The sequence below is a fragment of the Lytechinus pictus genome, chromosome 18, assembly GCF_037042905.1.
Source record: "Lytechinus pictus isolate F3 Inbred chromosome 18, Lp3.0, whole genome shotgun sequence".
Lineage (NCBI taxonomy): Eukaryota > Metazoa > Echinodermata > Echinoidea > Temnopleuroida > Toxopneustidae > Lytechinus > Lytechinus pictus.
The window spans coordinates 24,694,914-24,707,719 of record NC_087262.1 but is presented as its reverse complement, the minus strand read 5'-3'; the positions used below and the strand labels follow the sequence as shown (position 1 = coordinate 24,707,719).

The 12,806-nt window shown below is 36.1% G+C and overlaps 1 long non-coding RNA gene across 1 annotated transcript; it reads left to right on the top strand.

Moving 5' to 3' along the window:
* Positions 1–431: 431 nt before the first annotated feature.
* On the top strand, positions 432–3,909 carry LOC135157446 (uncharacterized). Its single transcript, XR_010296422.1, has 2 exons — positions 432–494; positions 3,875–3,909. It is a non-coding gene; the product is annotated as an uncharacterized LOC135157446 (long non-coding RNA).
* Positions 3,910–12,806: the final 8,897 nt, after the last annotated feature.

Below are 12,806 nucleotides of genomic sequence, written 5' to 3'. Positions count from 1 at the left end.
TTATGATGTTTAATTTGCAATGAATGAAAGCCATTTTTGTTAATAAAAAGTTTAAATTTAGCAACAAAACTGCATGTTTGTAGTTGGAATTATACTCCTTTAATCAATTGCTGTTCCATTATAATATGAATTGATATTTTTTTTAAATTCATTTGATCATGAGGTAGGAGTCTTTAAGGAGATCCAGTAATTTTGTTTAAATAATTATAATGTTTTTCAGTTGTATTATTCTTTGAATTATTTTAAGCATAAATTAATGTTTTAAAGTGAGTTGCGACATTTCTAGGTTTGCCATTTCATTTTATGAGATGCTGACTTCAATATCACTCACATCTATTTGATTACTAAATTTGTGTGATATTTCTATTTCATCGTATTTCAAATAACTATATTATTATCTTAATTATTTCTCTCTCTCTTTTTTTTTTTAACATTACAGTTCGACTTCATGATAGTATTGCAGAGGAAGGCTTCCACTACTTGGTTTTTGACCTGTAAGTAAGATCATATTGACCATTCACCACTGACCACTGGTTTTTTACCTTGTAGAAGCTGGCACTGACCACTGATTACTGGCCAGGGGGGGGGGCTGTGGCATAAAATTTGCAGTCATGTTCACAATGGATATTATATTATCACCTGTTCAAGAAGTCCTTTTAATGAAATTTGTAGATGTCAGTCAGTCAGTCTGTAGTTTTAACAGTTTAAAATCAGGTTTTGTCTCTGTCGAACAAGGGTGGTAAGATTCCCCTCACACAAATTCTGGATTTTTGCATCTGTTTTTTACATTCACTGATATTTTTAGAAATATTCTCTATTCCTCGACAAACAAACATCCCTTTGGATTGTTCTTCATTTCTAACACCTATTTACAATCATAAAGAATAATAAAAACTATTTTTGAGACAATTTTAAATACCCAAATATATCACCTAGAGTTTGAGATTATTAGATGTTATCCATCTATGCAATATCTTTTTGTGATATTCTAACACTCAAAAGAAAAGCCAAGTTATTGAAATTTACCTCAAAATTTGAATTTAGAATAATTGTTGACCCTTTTTCCTGCTTATTACTTGTGGGTCGATAGACTTAAAAGCCACTTAATTTAGCTGTGAAAACAAAACATTGATTTTTTTTCTCTGCAAACCATTTTTCCTCTGGTAACTCTCATTATTTGAGCTCTCTGAACATCTTTCCATCAACACCACGGCAGCCCTTGAAAGTATTGGTTTCTAGTTAATCGACCTCTGTATATGCATGACATACATGTGTACCCCGATATCCACGGCAACGGTTTGTTTGCCATGGTAACCGTTTAAAGCTAACAGCTATGTCCATACAGGGTATACATGTCAGTGTAGTTTGGTTTGGTCGTGATTGAGTTCTGATTGTGATCGAGACCGTCTTTGCTTCTTCCTTGTGGTTGTGATTTGAGTCATAATCTACAAATTTGCCTTGTGGTAACCTTGGAAACCATGGATATTGTTTGAATTTGAAGAAAGAGAATCTGCAATGTTTGGTTTCATGGAGTTGAAAGCACATAGTGTTTGTTGCATAGGGGGAGTAAAGAGCAACAGATTATATGTTCATGTCAAATGTTCTTTTTTGATGTTTTATAATATTCCTAATTTGGGGAGAAGAAAACAACCCTGCAAAATATATTCCATCTGTTCCTATCTTTGTACAAATCTCTCTGTAGAATTTTATGGGGAATTTAGTGTTTACCTTATTGTTTTTAAAACAATTTCTTTCATAATTTGTTTTTACCTTATATTATAGTAAGGGAACAGGCCTCAGCCAATCGAAATCAAGGTTTCCATGGTAATACCATAATGGGGAAATTCAAAATTATAAATGAAAATGGCCTCTAATCCATGGTTGTTCACAAAGGTTTATTTTTAATTGGTCTAATTCCAATTCTTCCAATTGCCAAGTTCATGAACTTGTCTAGTATCATTTGGTCTACCATCAATTCATCAACTATATATCCACATGGTCTAATTGCCATTTTGTCCACTCATCATTTCGTCTAATAACCAGTTGGTCCATAGCCATTTAGTCCATTTACCATTTGGTCTAACTGGACTAAGTGTTAATCTGGTGAAATGAATGAAAATAAAATGGGTATTAGACCGACTTGTTATGAGACAAAATGGCCATAGACGAACTGGAGATTAGGCGAAGTGATGATTGGACTAAATGGTTATTGGACTAAATGGTTGTTAGACAAAATAGTGATAGACAGAATAGCATTAGACTAAATGCATGTGATGAGTGGACAAGTTGGCAGTAGGCGAATTGGCAATTTACCGTTCACAGATTGGAACCATTATACAACTTCCCTTTAATGCCACTGGCTGTCAATAGGCCATCTATTGAATATCGAATTGATCTATGATAACCCTTTTTATCTATAATCTACCCATTGGAAGCTGTTGCAGAATTAGGGACAGCCAAGAGCTGGAATTGTCACTATGCAGTTTGCATGCCTGGCCAAAATGTATACTGTAAGCAACAGAAACAACCCTCAAGTAGGGAGCCAATCCAGTGCCTTAATATGACACCCCTTATCGTTCATAAAATCATTTATTAAGTGGCTTTTCATTGACTCATGATATATTGATTTAGAACTAAGTTGTTTGCCTATAAGGAGTGATATTGACACTCCAAAGGGCTTGTGAGGAAATTAGTCTTCTTGTGTATTTTGTTGATTTCATCATGCCTAATTTGTCCTTTCTTACTCACTAATAACATGAATTTATTCATTTGAGCAGAAAACCAATAAAGTAGAGAATATGAGCAGAGGTGGCAATGTCAAGGTCACCTTGTAAATCACGAGGTTGAAAAGTCAAGGTGGTTAATCAAGGTTGATAGATTTCCACTCATATTTACCGCCCCCCACGTATAGTAGTTTTTTTTTTTTTAGAAAGAATTGCATCTATACATCACATATACAAACAAACACATTAACTCTTTTCACGCTGAATTAATTTTGGGGGGATAATAATGACAATTGTTTCCATGTTATTTTCTTTAATTTAAGATATTCATATTGCACCATCTATAAGTATTATTATATAGATGTTATCCAAGAACTATTGCCTTTTATTAGCTTATGTAATTTGAAGGTAGGAGAGAAAACTGATTATTACGATTGCTGAATTTAATTGTACGAATGTGCCAATTTGCAACATCAGCGTGCAAAGGGTTAAATACAAAACAAAAATTCTGACCTACAAACATTGAGGAGAGCACAGGAGCCCGTAACACAAAGCTTAGCAATGATTGTAGAACATTTTTCTGCGATTGATTGTATTGACTACAATGTACAATCAATCGTGAAAACCAGGCTTACGATCAATCGCTAACCTTTGTGTTATGGGTCCTCTGACAATGAAATTGATCAGGCAGGGCTTAACTAAAGTTGACAAGTAATAAGGATTGAGAGTTACCTGCATTGATTTGAATTCATGCCACAGACAAATCAGCAAAACTGACTCCTGACCAACTGATTGTATACAAATTATATTATGATTACTCTTATGATCATAATAGGATAGGAATGATAATGAATAAGAATAGTTACATTTATATAGCGCTTAATAAGTATTAGCCAGATCATCGGATCTTGGCATACCCGCACACGGTGTATGCACATTCTCTACTCCCTGGGTAGCATTCCAACAAGAGTTTCATGACTTGGTTGCTAGGCATACTACATAGGCTTTCCCGTCTTACCGAGTACCCATTTTACACCTGGTGGCAAAGTGTGGACTGACGCCTTACCAAAGGACTCTCGATGAGAGTCTAAACCGCTAAACCCTGATGATTCCACTAGAATATGAGCTATTTTTTTTCTTTATTTTTTCAGAGTTACAGGAGGAGAGTTGTTTGAAGACATTGTAGCCAGGGAATATTACAGTGAGGCCGACGCAAGCCACTGCATACAACAGATCTTGGAGAGCGTAGAACATTGTCATAAAAATCTTATAGTTCACAGGGATTTGAAGGTAGGTTGTCAAATGATGACGTAAATAACATGAAATTTGAGCATATGACAGTTGTTCTTTAAGCACTTTGTAAATTACACTCGGTCTCTCGAACAATTTTAATCTGACAAAATTAACTCGGCGAACCGTAAGGGTTTCTCTTTCATTTTCATTTTCTGAACTTCTTAAATGAGCAAAGCATATTTTTTTCAAATTTTTGGCCAGAGTTATGAATATGAGATTATTAGAATTGGTAATGCACTTATATTTTGTTAACACTTGGTATCCAAAATCTGACATGTCATATGAACACTTTCAAGCCAATGAAGCGTGACTTTACAAAAAGTTTAATGAAACTTCTTACAGGGCTTGTAAAAAATCAATCGCAACATGAGAAAATTGTGAAACAAACTTGATGGAATAATTCATTGTATTTGATATCGGACACCTATAATTGACAGCATTTTTTCAAAGACTAGTGATTTCCTTTAAAAAAAAAGTATTTTCTTTTTAAATGAAAGACCTGCAATCGGCTTTTGGTTTATCTTGCACTGCGTTAACACGCTGTTACAGCTCGCGGTGCAGAATCGGCTCGCGTATCAAAAACCAGAAAATTATGCACACCAACAATATACGTCATAATTAATACAACGCTGGATCCGTGCGCTTACAATTACGTCACAATGGTAAAGTAAATGAAATGCGCACCAATTGCCGATGCAGAATCGGCTTTCTGTTTACACGTAGTAAAAAAGCCGATTTTGCATCGGCTCGCGGTTCTGAACCTACTACTTTGGTGGTGCAAATTGCCGATTCTGAACCGTGAGCCGATGCAAGTTAATCGCGTTTACATGCTATGAAAAAGCCGATGCTAAAGCCGATTAAGTATAAACACTGTATGAGTTGGTAGTGTTGGTAAGGGATAGCCTACATTCATTTGGGTGGTGTGGTAAGAAGTGAATAGCTCTTAAAAGACCGGGGAGACGGTCATTAAGAGCTCTCTAGGGTGAAGAGACAACTAGCTCATATTATTGATTATGTAAAGAGGACTTAATAGTCACTTTCCTTCTAAAATGGCCGAGCAGTCGTTTAACAGTGTTTGATTAATGGATCGAGAAAGGTTAGGTAATGGCTCAGCACATCAGCTCCTGCTGTCCAATAACGGTCCATCGAAGATAGTCTGCAATAAATTTTTGATATCTTCTGCCTAATGGGTGAAATATCCTACTAGCAATTAAGTCACTGTTATTGTATGTAGATTTGGATATTAAGTGCTTGCTGCACTTTAAAGATATCTAGTCACTATAGATTGATGAGGCCTTGATAATTGCTATTATAATTTAGCTGGGAATTTCAGAGATGGTGATGCAGGATGGTACTTGTAGTGATTTAAGATTTCTATTTATATCTAAGTAGCTGTTTGTAATGTATGTGTATAAAATATTTGTATCTAAAGGAACTGTTGCTGCGCTAGCGCCATGAGCGCCTCTGGACGGTGTGCGCGCTCAATAAGATATCACTATTATTATTATTATTAATATTATTATAAAGGATTGACTAGTTCCTATTATCCAAAATAACAATTCTGGCTGTAGGGGTGGGATGAGGAGACATTCATCTCATATAGGCTCCTGTCATTTTTTTTTAATATACTTGAGGGTAGGGCACGCTCCACAAGTCCCAATAAGGGTATGTGTTCAAATAATAAATAATAAATAATTATGATTGATGGAGTGAAAAATGGGTTAACCTTTTGACTACTGAAGTCTGTCATTCCAATAGGCTTTGCACACCAAACCACACCCACCCCATGCTGCTCGATTAGGTAAAGTTTGACATTAAAGTTGTTGGGAAATAATGAATTTTAATATCAATAACTGCACTGACATGAGAAATGAAAGTGATTTATCAAGTCTGATGCTTGCAGCTGGATTTCCTAATGTATTACATTTCTGCATTATGCGGGGGAAATCATGTGCATTTAATATTGTCTAATAATTGAAGTTGGATATATAGAGTTTGAATTAGGGGCTTTTAGGGCAAATTGGATATTGATGATAATTTTGGAAAGGTCAGAGTTATCAGTAAAATTACTTCCTTTTTGTTTCATTTTCACAAAGGGGATGGATGTGATTATGATGTTTCATTTTCGTCGAGGTTAATTGGAGGAGTATGGGAAATATGATTGATTTCGTTTGTGACTAGGGATTATGGGATAAAGGCATTGGATGAAGTTTGCCACAAGAGTTTAAGTGAGATTTAAGGGAAATTGAAAGAATGGGAGAGCTTTAGCTTGGTCTGACTCGTAACACACCAATGCATGTTAATGAAATAGGTTTCATTGGTTAATGGACTGGTAAAATGAATATCCTTACTGGCTAGAAAAACATCACTTAGCTGCAGATTTTTGAAATAAATTTTCATTGTGCCTAAACTGGGTTTTAAAGATTAAAATTATATCTCAACATGTAGTGGGTCCATGGTTGAAATACCTCCATACCATGAGAGACAGACCAGAATTTGTAGCTGGTTATAATAATAATATTCCGTTCTTTTAGATAGTGCTTACCATAATATACCAGACCAAGGTCTGACAGTGGTTTACAAAATAATATATCCTTTCCCTGGTAATCGGATTCACAATGTATGCACTTTCTCTACTTCCTGGGGAGCATTCAAAGAGATATGATACTACACTAGATATCAGATTCTAGCTTGCCACCATGCAATGTATTCACATTCTCCACTCCCTGGGGAGCATTCAAAGAGATATGATACTACACTAGATATCAGATTCTAGCTTGCCACCATGCACTGTATTCACATTCTCCACTCCCTGGGGAGCATTCAAAGAGATATGATACTACACTAGATATCAGATTCTAGCTTGCCACCATGCAATGTATTCACATTCTCCACTCCCTGGGGAGCATTCTAAGAGATATGATACTACACTAGTTATCAGATTCTAGCTTGCCACCATGCAATGTATTCACATTCTCCACTCCCTGGGGAGCATTCTAAGAGATATGATACTACACTAGATATCAGATTCTAGCTTGCCACCATGCATTGTATTCACATTCTCCACTCCCTTGGGAGCATTCAAACAGTTATAATACTACACTAGTTTTCAGATTGTGGCTTGCCCCCATGCAATGTACGCACTCTCCACTTCCTAGGGAGCATTCAAACAGTTATAATACTACACTAGTTATCAGATTCTAGCTTGCCCCCCCTGCAATGTATTCACATTCTCCACTCCCTGGGGAGCATTCAAACAGATATAATACTACACTAGTTATCAGATTCTAGCTTGCCACCAAGCATTGTACTCACATTCTCCCCTCCCTTGGGAGCTTTCAAACAGATATAATACTACACTAGTTATCAGATTGTGACTTGCCCCCATGCAATGTACGCACTCTCCACTTCCTAGGGAGCATTCAAACAGTTATAATACTACACTAGTTATCAGATTCTAGCTTGCCACCATGCATTGTATTCACATTCTCCACTCCCTGGGGAGCATTCAAACAGATATGATACTACACTAGTTATCAGATTGTGGCTTGCCCCATGCAATGTACTCACTCGCTGGGGAGCATTTCCAAACTCAATTGCTCGGTATACTACAAAGACTTCCGCATCCTGAACCAGGTGTGTGTTTCATAAAGGTGTTCGTAAGTTACGAGCGACTTAAGGAACAACCTGGGCTCCGTAACACAAAGATTAGCGATGAATAGCAAATATGAGAGAAAACTTCTGAATGGTTCCTGGTCAGTATTTTGCGCCAAATGCATGTGTAATGTTGATCTTGATTGGTCAGTTCATCTAGCGATTGATCGCTAATCTTTGTGTTACGGAGCCCTGGTGATCCTTCCTGTGGTAAATCATACACCCCAGGGCTCCGTAACACAAAAATAAGCAATTAATCGTTAATTTGAAAGAACAACTCTGATTAAGACATTGAGTGAGTGGGTGAGGGTTTTTCTGATTTTAGACAATATATTGAGCTGAGAATCTAATGAAAAATAGTGATCATTATTAATGAAATGTCTGAAGAGTTAATCTACTCAAAGAAACAAATATAAGTGCTTGTTGATCTTAAGAAAACGATTTCTTGTGATACTGTGATCTAGATTAGATTGGAAAGTAGGGCATATGGAACAAGTGTGTGTGTAGAGAGAGAGAGAGAGAGAGAGAGAGACACAGACAGAGGGAGGAGGAAAAAGATATGGGAACAGAGAGAGAGAGAGGGGGAAGAGATGGAGAGAGAGGGGAAGAGAGATAGAGAGTAGAGAGAAGGTTTATGGAAAGAGAGAGTAAGAGGGGGATGAAAAAGTCACAATCCAATGTCCAATGGCATGTCTATGATTGCATCTTCATAACGTTGAGAGCACCGTAATGAGAATAATGATGCCCCTCTTTTCTCCATGCATGCCAATTATACCGGTCCAACCGATGCATATTAACGCGGTGAGGCTTGATTGGTCAGTGGGAATCCACGCAAAAGACCTGGTTTTTAGGAGAGGAGGAAAGAGAAAAAGGGCAAAAAGCAATATCCCACTCTGCATGTCTAGAACAAGAGATATGGAATCCTATTAATATTGACAGTTAATACCATCGCTCAAAGGGAGATATCTCGTTTATTCACAACCCAATGCTAGTTTAGGGTTGTATTCAGACAGTAAACCAAGAAACAGGGTTTCAAGCACGTTTAGTTCAAACAAACCATCTAGGTCCTTCCAGGAAATTTTGTATTTGTGAAAAATATGTTTCGAGAGCAAGCATTGAGGATGATGGCAAGTACTGCTAAAGGGTAATTGACATGAAACTCATGAAAAGGTAGAGTTATGATTCATATTTGTGATTCAATTTTTTTTTAATCAGTGTTGAATGAAACCCATGATAGAACATTATGGCAGCAATGTGGCATCCATGATCATCACCATCTCCTGGTGAAAGTATAGAGTGTATAATTTAAATCGTCATTCATTGTCGTAATGAAATTTCTCATTATTGATGCAGTGAACGTCACTCACTGCATCAACAAAGGACGGTTAATTATTTCTCAATTATGCAGGTTCGGAAAATGAACGTATCATTTCCACAGCCAGGCAGGTGTGATTGTTGCTAGTCTAGTTACATTTGAGTGAAAAGTAGAAGTTTTAATTGCTTTAACTGAAGAGACTTCATTACCATTACCCAAATAGGTATGTGAAATATATGATGCAACATTGGTGGTTCTTTTACCTCTGTGGTAGGTTTTCACCATGTTTAGATTACATTTTAACTCCTTTGTTCCATATGCTCCTCTTGTGAATGATAAATTGCCATTTTAATGAGCATTTAAATCTATTTTCATCAAGATGTTGAGTGTACAATGTGGCTTGATCTAGTTTGAGTCTGGATGAATTCAAGTTTGATATTCAAACTGACATTAATAATCGGCCGTCCTATGACGAAACAATATTTTTCTTAACATTTCTTAAGCATGAGAAAAATGAGAGTACAGTCAAGATGAGAGATATATATTGTGTAAAAAAAGTTTCTTAGTTTTAGCTTCCAATAATTTAAGAACAGACATGGACAATAGCTTAACCCTTTAGAGACTTGGCCTCCATATTATGTGGTCCTGAGTCTACGTTCTGCATAACCAGCTTTTTGCAATGGGTTAACTTAAATCAAGGGTTTATAATATTGGCACAATTGTGTAACGGGTGGGTGGAGCCATGAACACATCACCAATAAATGAATAAGATGATGAAGAAGATGAAGAGAAATGGGTTGGAGGAACATCAATGTATTGATGGGATATGACAGGAGAAAATGAGGACGACAGACAGAAAACCAATAAATCTTCTCTGCTTGTTTTAACTGTATGTGGGTGTGATGGGGAAAATAGAAAATAAGACTTAGGAAAGGCTTCATTTATGGATTTGTTCTACATGTATACACCTCAAGGAAGCAGAGAATATGTTTTTTTTTCCTGGGGGGGGGGGGAGAATTTAACCAACATCCCCTAATTAACAATTTTTTAATGAATCTAGTAAGTGTTCGAAAATACATATAAATGTAAATTGTAATTTAAGAGTTAGAAAGTGACTTATGGTTTGATGTACATTTACATGTATGGGTGTGAGATGAATATCGAGGGATTAGTGATAGCTGCAAATACATGATTTTTATGCCTCATGTGTAAGATATTAATAATAATAATGATAACAACAACAACAACAATAATGCCAACCACCTGCTTTATAGCGCATATCACTGCCAAATGCGATAAGACAGTAAGCAAGGAAAATTAATGTAAGATGTATTATGAAGCAATGCCATCTAATGAATGCTGGTCCAGTGAGGGAGGGGAGGGTGGTGTCAGTATCATACCACATGAATCACAGCTTATAACAACAAATAATGATATTTCACAGATGACATGTTTGTAATATCAAACAAATATATTTAGATCCTCTTACTGTTTTTTTCCCTTTCCTCTGATTTTGTTGATTGATTATGCGGCTCTGGGGAAGTGAATGGGGGTTGGGAAGCAAAGGCTCCCTTCCCATGTCTTCGTGCCAGTCGTGGTAACAACCTGAAAACGACCTGAAAAGAGAATTCAATTAACTGATCACCCAAGTGTTTGTATGTATAATAAAACAAATACGTGCCAATTGGCTCTGGAAAAATTGTGAAATTGCTGAGAAATTAGCAAAATAAGCATGGATTTCCATAAAATGTCAGATTTTTTTCCAAACAATTGTAATACACTGTCCTACATATGCTTTTTGTCTCACCTGCATAGCAGAGTGAGACTATAGGCGCCGCTTTTCCGACGGCGACGGCGGCGGCGGCGGCGTCAACACCAAATCTTAACCTGAGGTTAAGTTTTTGAAATGACAGCATAACTTAGAAAGTATATGGACCTAGTTCATGAAACTTGGCCATAAGGTTAATCAAGTATTACTGAACATCCTGCCTGAGTTTCATGTCACATGACCAAGGTCAAAGGTCATTTAGGGTCAATGAACTTAGACCATGTTGGGGGAATCAACATCAAAATCTTAACCTAAGGTTAAGTTTTTGAAATGTCATCATAACTTAGAAAATATATGGACCTAGTTCATGAAACTTATACATAAGGTTAATCAAGTATCACTGAACATCCTGCATGAGTTTCACGTCACATGACCAAGGTCAAATGTCATTTAGGGTCAATGAACTTTGGCCGAATTGGGGGTATCTGTTGAATTACCATCATAACTTTGAAAGTTTATGGATCTGATTCATGAAACTTGGACATAATAGTAATCAAGTATTACTGAACATCCTGTGCAAGTTTCAGGTCACATGATCAAGGTCAAAGGTCATTTAAGGTCAATGAACTTTGGCCAAATTGGGGTATTTGTTGAATTACAGCCATAAATTTGAAAGTGTGTTGGTCTAGTTCATAAAACTTGGACATAATAGTAATCAAGTATCACTGAACATCCTGTGCGAGTTTCAGGTCACATGATCAAGGTCAAAGGTCATGTAAGGTCAAAGAACTTTGGCCACGTTGGGGGTATTTGTTGAATTGCCATCATATCTCTATAAGTGTATTGGTCTAGTTCATAAAACGTGGAAATAACAGTAACCAAGTATCACTGAACATCTTGTGCGAGTGATAGTAGTTTTCAAAATCAGCACTGCTGCTATATTGAATCGCGTGATGCAGGTGAGACGGCCAGAGGCATTCCACTTGTTTGTGTTAGTGATCATCAGAATTATTGGTTTTCAGCTAAGATTTTATGATTTCACAAAGATAAGTCTATTTCAATGTACGAGAACTAGATCTATGATAATAATGTGGCATTTAACTTTGATTTTAAAGACTTTCTCATAGAATAATTGCATGCTGCAACCTTTTACCTTTAAATGTGGAGTGGTATTTTGTCCATATCCACTCACCAGTTTGTGCCAAAAAGGATTATTAAATGCAAAATGCTTCCTCCGGTTGTAACCTCAGGCCCCAGTGGAATATTCTTCCTCTGTTATTCCAGGATAAGAGGAAAGAGGAAATAAAATCTATCTCCCATTGAGGCCCCCAGTATGTATCATCCATGTTCGGAATGAAAAATGAGTAGCCAGACAATATTCATACAAGTGAAAATATGGAATGGATTTACAGTATGATTGAAATTAAAAATATTTCTTTTAAGTTCTTGAATTTGTAAAATATTATTTTTGTTATAAAAGTACAGTTGATATTGGAGAAGTCAATTTATTTTTTATTTTTTATGATATGTTTATAACTATGATTATGTCCCTTGTTTTTTTATAGACTGCTTCAGTGATGATTCATCAAAACTTGTGCATTAGAAATAATTATTATTATTACAATTCAAATTTTAAAAGATACACACAAAAAAACTTATATGAAAGGTTGTACAAGAAATAGTTTGTAGATTATCATATTACAGTCTCACAATAGTTTACATGTATACTTATTCAATTATTGATAATCAATGGGGGCCCATCAACCTTTATCAGGAGTGGGTGTAACATCACGTTTAGTGAGTCGGAAGAACATTAAAATCAATAACACAGGAATAGGAATATCGGAAGAGTATTCAGTGCTGTCTCATTAGTTTCATTTACATTTCTAATGTTAGACATGATGAAGACATCTTTCATTTTCATTGATGGATCGATTGGATTGTATATTTAATTTTGAGGCAGAAGTGATGAATAAATGAAATGAAATGAAATTATGTTAAGAAGTTGCTTCCTTTTTTAACTGTTGATCCCATGGAAATGACCCTGTTGAGC